This window comes from Mus pahari, chromosome 9 (assembly GCF_900095145.1).
Source record: "Mus pahari chromosome 9, PAHARI_EIJ_v1.1, whole genome shotgun sequence".
NCBI lineage: Eukaryota > Metazoa > Chordata > Mammalia > Rodentia > Muridae > Mus > Mus pahari.
In genome coordinates, this window is record NC_034598.1 from 82,912,457 (window position 1) to 82,918,687 (window position 6,231).

General features: G+C 41.3%; 1 long non-coding RNA gene across 8 annotated transcripts in view; it reads left to right on the forward strand.

Annotated features, from left to right (window-relative positions):
- LOC115064698 overlaps positions 1-6,009 on the forward strand; it is a 61,914-nt gene extending 55,905 nt beyond the window's left edge. For all 8 annotated transcript variants that reach the window (XR_003844520.1, XR_003844524.1, XR_003844521.1 and 5 more), the window contains 2 exons: positions 5,508-5,668; positions 5,783-6,009. This is a non-coding gene — a long non-coding RNA (uncharacterized LOC115064698). The remainder of the gene's footprint in view (positions 1-5,507; positions 5,669-5,782) is intronic.
- The last annotated feature ends 222 nt before the right edge of the window (positions 6,010-6,231 follow it).

A 6,231-nucleotide genomic window follows, 5' to 3' on the forward strand; every position in this document is an offset into this window, starting at 1 on the left:
GAGAGAGAGAGAGAGAGAGAGAGAGAGAGAGAGAGAGAGAGAGAGAGAGAACCACAAATATATTTGTTAACAAAGGCTCTTATTGCATACCAATCTCATTTAAAGAGAAATCTTGGTTTTCCCTTTCTCTTTTGGAGAACTTTAATGACAATAGAATCTTTAGTAGAAGACTGTTTTCTTCGATGGATATTTGCTTGCTTTCATTTCACTCTATCCTGGGGGGTTCCTGCTCCCCCTTAGCCACCCTCAAAAGCTATGGGAGTGGCACAGTAATGCTCATACTCAGTGGTACCTCCTATTATTTCATCTTAATCGTTTCCCAGGAGTATAGTGCAGCATCACGTAGGTCTCCTTGTGCTTAGCATATGATAGAGGTGAACTAAATAGCAATGAACCGAAATAGACTCACTAGAGTTATGAGGATGCTTGCCTGCTCTGCCCTCCATTCCTGTCTGCCTGCAGAGGGGAAATCGAGTAATTTCTCCTCAAATGGGCAAGACTTGGAATTTTTCACAGTCACGAGCCAGAGAATAAAGTCAAAGAGGTTTTCATTTGTAAGATTGCCTTTCCCTTATCTGCCGGTCTTGTCTCCCAGACTGTCTGTCTGTCTCTAGAAAGCAAAGTCAATAAAAATGATTAGAGTTGGCATCTCACAACTGTACACCCTTAAACCATGAAGCGGTGCTGTGCAGGAAATATTTTTTTGACCTTTTCAAATTGCATCCAACTGTCTCGGGAATTTCTCAGGGACTCGAGGTAATAAGGTTCAATCCGTTTTACTGTCTGCCTTCAAATTTACTTCCTCCAGAGCTGGGACTTATCTATTCCTTGCATCCTGGTCCAGGCATCCAGTCAGAAATCTATGCATCTCATCTTTTTCACCCCATCTCAGTTTCTTTTCCCCCTGTCTTTCACACAGTATGGAATCTACAGCCATGCCCACTTCTACTTACAGCCCTCTTCAAAAGCGGAATGCTAGACTGAGAAGAATTTGATTATGTGGTCCTTTGAGAAGTTCTTGCTGAATTTAATTAGCTTTTTTGAATTTGATTCTATCTTAGACCTCAGGTTTTTACCTATGTGATTTGTTGCCTCAGTGGTCTTTAAAAAAGAAAAAAAACCAAAAACTTTTTCAAATTAACTATGCTGTGGGCACTCTTAAAAATAACATACAAAAGAGGCAAAAGGGGGGCGGGGGTTCTTTTGTTCTGAATCGATTTCTGCTTTTCCTCCCTGAGTCGAAATGGGATGGACAAGCTCCCTGGGAAGGAAGGGAATTATCCAAGTGTGACATGTTAAAAGGCAGCTGAGTGGCCCCATTCTTCAATGTGCTCCTTGAAGGAGAACAGAAAACAGAAGCTGGGGACAGATTTTTTTGACCTCTTGAAAGCCCCTGGTGTCAGGAAGCCTTGACAAGCCATTAAAGAGCTCCTGGGTGGTTGACTCCCACCATCATAGCATGGCATGCTGCATTTGAGGCTGGTGTTGCAGGACATTCCTGACCCAATGGTGCGCTCTGCTTAGTTGTTCTATCCCTTGTTCCTGGACTGCTCTCTGTGGAGAGTGGATTCTTGGCCCCAGTGTCACATGGGCTGGGGAGTCCAGAGCCTCCTTCTGACATGGGAGGCAAGTTCATGGGCAAGCACCCCATCGGGGAGAAGATGCCTTTTCAAGGCTGTCCATCTTAGAGTCTTCTCTTTCTTGTATAATAGTTTGAGTTTGATCACATAAGGTCTCTGCCAATGTAAAACTGTGCTGATTCCAGACCACCCTGTTTGAAAAGCAGGCTCCGGGAAAGGGGATGAAGGGCTCATTTTATATTTACAGCAGTGGGGTTTGTTCTTTAAAGAAACTAGACCATGCATAATTATAACAAACATAGCTTCCTTTTCCATTTAAAATAGTGCCTAACCTTTTTGGTAAAAATATAAAATGTTGTGTTCAGAATATGTTTGAGTGTAAGCTGTGGATTTGTCATTTGGAACTTATTAGTAGCCTTCAGTCTCTATGTCCTTTGACAACCTGGACCTGGTGAGCTGGCCCTTCAGTAGGGATGAAGTAAAAACATAGAATGACAACTTATAAAATTTACATTTACCCACTATCTGGAATAAGGTTAGTGTCTTATCACCAGTTGAAGTGTGAAGGTTTTCATGTGCGGTCATTACAAAGGGTTGATTTCTATATATGTGTGCAGCCATGCAGGAGACGAACACGGTACTGGGATTGGAAGGGAAGAAGTTCACAGACCAGAGGATTCTAGTTTTCTCCCCATGGATATCATCATTGGATACATAGTTCTCCTCTTTGAGAACACACAGTGCATGTCACTGTCGGGTACTTAGTGTTGCTTCCTTCTCGTTCCTAGCGCATCATTTTTTTCTTCTGCTTTCAAGACCTATAAATCAAGTGAAGCCACTGTGTAGACTTGCCACTGAAATAGTAAAGTGATTAGAACCTACCGGAATGCGGAATGCAGCCGGGTGGATTCACACTCCTGGTTGGCACTGTGTTTATTTATTTTGTTGCATGTCCTCAGGAAGGCTGAAACGTGAAAGGAACTTGTAGATGGGGAGGTACAAGGGACAGAAGAACCCTGAGTAACAATTGGCAAGAACAATACTGTCTGTTCCTTAAAAGGTGGTTGACTATCAGGCATCTCAAAGACAGTAAGATGGGGACAGCTGACCTCCACATAAAGGGAAGGAAGTGAGGCTGAGAGATTTTACAACTAGGTAAGTTTTGAGATGGTGGAAGGATGGCATGAAGCAGATTATTTTAGCATGGAAAAGAACAAAGATCACTCTGTTTTGACGAGTGGCACTTTGGATTCTCCTGATTGCTCTCTCATTTCCTTGCATCTCCTTTTCTTTCTCCATCTTATTTTGTTTCTCCTGTTAGTTTTTGTTTTGTTTTGCTTTTGCCAAAGAGAGAACAGACTACAGAAGCATCCTTTTGGCTTATTTGTTTTTTAAATATGGCTGCCATATTTGTTCCATCAGAGAGCTACCTTCAGTAGAGATACCACCTCTAATGTTGGCCAAAATTGTGATTAATGGATAATGTCGTCACTACATACTTTCTTATTGCTTTAGAACAACAACACAGCGATAACTCCTTATCTTCATAGGCTCATGTTCACCTTGTTCATCTTGGTTTGTGTTAATATTTACCCAGGGTCAAAAGGGGCAAGGTATGGGAAACAGTTTAAGGCAAGAATGTGCTCGAATGTGACATTTTGTTTTAATGTGACAACCGGTTTCTATTTGAATGATGTTTGTCTATCAGGATATCTAAGCATTATTACATTGCTTCAAGTATACAGCTGAGAATTTGTTTTCTATTTGCCTCCAACATCCCTGTAACAAAAACAAACACTGTGGATTGCCAAGGCAAGCTTGTTACTGTGCCATCGGCACAATGGAGTTATCGACACTCAGGGATTCAATTTTCCTCTTATGGTAATGTCTAATATGCTTCGAGATGTGGCTCAGGAACAGGGCTCTGTTATTTATTCAGGGTAAACTGGGCTGTGTGGGTTGCCAGGGCATCACTCAGGCTTGTGAGACAGGGTGGGCACCTGCCCAGCACATTGTGTGTTTCCAGGCATATCAGCGGATGGGAAATTGATTCAGATCTAATCAGAGTAGTAAGATCTTGAAGGCTGTCACCAACATTCACTGCACCCATATTCGCCCTAAAGAGGGTGCTTAGAAAATTCAGTCAGCATTTCACTGGTGACAAACACCCCTTAAAAAAAAAAAAAAAATCAGACAGATCTATATGGAAAGAGGATAGTTTTAAATGCAAATGTAATTTCAAAGTGTCTCTCTCCCTCCATTGCTCTCTCTTTCTCTCTTCCCTTGGGTCTGAGGTCTCTTAAATATTCATGCAGTCTCAATTCAGGGTTCAGGGGAGACTTTGTGCTTTGTACCAGATCCCCATTGATTGCCACTGTCAACCTTCTTGGAATCATATGAGCAAACAAGAATAAATCATTCTCAAGCCACCTGCCCCACCCAGCTCTCCTTCAGACTCTGCTGACAGCATGGCTGGGTCTGGTTTCTGAGTAGCACACCTGCCCATGTATTGTGATCTACTGGCAATCTCCTCTTGCTGTCAGGCTACAGCAGCATTTGTTTTGCCTTAATTGGAACCCCACTGGCACCCTGTGGGATTTTCCCCCTTGGCAAGGCAATATATCCATATAGACCTATACAGCACTGTTGCCATGGTCTGTTGGAATTTTTGTTTGTTTGTTGGTTTGTTTTGTTTTGCTTTTTTCAAGACAGGGGTTTCTCTGTGCAGTCCTGGCTGTCCTGGAACTCACACTGTAGACCTGGCTGGCCTCGAACAGTTGTAATCTTATAGTCAGAAATGTTAACATTGGGATCCACATTTAATCAGAACCTAGGGTCAAACGGTTGTAATCTTATAGTCAGAAATGTTAACATTGGGATCCACATTTAACCAGAACCTAGAAGTTAATGGTCGAACGGTTGTAGTCTTATAGTCAGAAATGTTAACATTGGGATCCACATTTAACCAGAACCTAGAAGTTAATGGAATTTCTCTGTCTTTCTGTTTTCGTTTTGGTTTGGAGGGTGTTAGGAACCCAAGATTTTTCTCAGTGTTTATTTTCGGGGTTGAAACAGCCCAGTAGAAGTGCCAGTTGATCACTTTGTCAGAGTTTCTTCTGTTTTCGCTCTTTAATTCACTACTCAGATAAGAGTACTAAATGAGGACAACTGTCAGCACTTCCAGCTAGCACCCCTGTTGTACCAGTAAAGCAGTAAACAGAAATGGTATGGCATTCTATGTAGAAATAGCACCATGATATTTATGAATTTTCCTCCGTTCCACATGGCCCAGAATAGCAAGGTAAAAAGTAAGGAAAGCCTTACTTTTATTAAAATTAGATTAATTATAATTTACAAGTCAGTCCTGTTGATCTTAACTTTGGATGTCAAAATAAGGTTTGTTTCCTTGATCTCAGTGGACAGCCATTGTGTGTTTTTGGTTTCAGCATCTGCTTCTCTCGTGCTAATTTTATTTTCATCATTAAAGTTCATGAAGACTTAATCATTAGCCCTCTAATTTTCCAGGAAAAAAAAAAATGTTGATTTATTGAACTGACTGCAGCAAAAGAAGATCAATTTGACATTATAGGTTAATAGTAGGGAACAAAATGCATCCATAATTAGGAGAAAAAGGACTTTCCTTGTTCCTTCCAGTTTATAATAAAAAAAAGCCCCTTGCCAAAGTGTCTTAGAAAATAATGCATTCAGACTGAGTCGAATTACCGCCTAGCACATTCTATTTATCTGTAGCTTAAAAAGCAGCTGCGGTTTTTGTAAGAAGCAGTGAATGTGGCATTCCTACTTAAAGGTAGAAGAGAAAGAACACCCCTTGTTTTGTAATAAGGGGATTTTCAATTTAAAAGAGAGAGAGAGCCTGTTGTGTGAAGTAGGGTTATTACAGCCTCTGTATTCTATCTCACCCACCAGGAGGCTAATAATGAAGGGGCCAGGGAAAGAGGCCAATGCTACAGGGTTATCTCCTAACCTCAGATGTTGGATAAGTCCACGGAAACAGCAGCGCTTCAGGATGGCTTCAGAAAGGCTGGAGTGATTGTTTGGAAGAGAAAAACCTGCCTATTCATTCAAAGGTAAACAGCTCATTTCATTGTTGGTCGCATGTTACAACCCCCAAATATGTTTCCCAAATATGTTTCTATAAAGATATCTATGAAAGTCTGCCTTAAAATCAACCATCTTTTTAGGTACATGAATGTTGTCGAGACTGTCCCATCTAAAGAATCCTGCCTTAGACAAAGGATGCGCTTGGAGCCTCACCACACCTAAAACCACGCTTTGAAGGGTCTGCCAAGCTCACTTTTAATCATGAGAAAGAAATTACCCACATGGAGACAGCAGAAAATGAGAAAGTAGAGATCGTGCTGCGAATAATTCCAGCGAGTGCCAAGGGGCTAGTTGAGGAATGGCTTCATGAGGTGAATATCTTTAGCTTGTACTTAGGGTTTGGTTAGCGTATAATCATTTTCTCTTTTAGGAGCGAATACAATCTTAAGTGTATTTCCCATTCAAGCACCGCTCAGGGCATTTGTCAGGATGTTGACAGATTTAATATCAGCCTCGTCCTAGCTGTTATTTATGATGACTAATTTTACATTTATAAATATGCAGAAATCAATGTAGGTGGAAAGGCTCT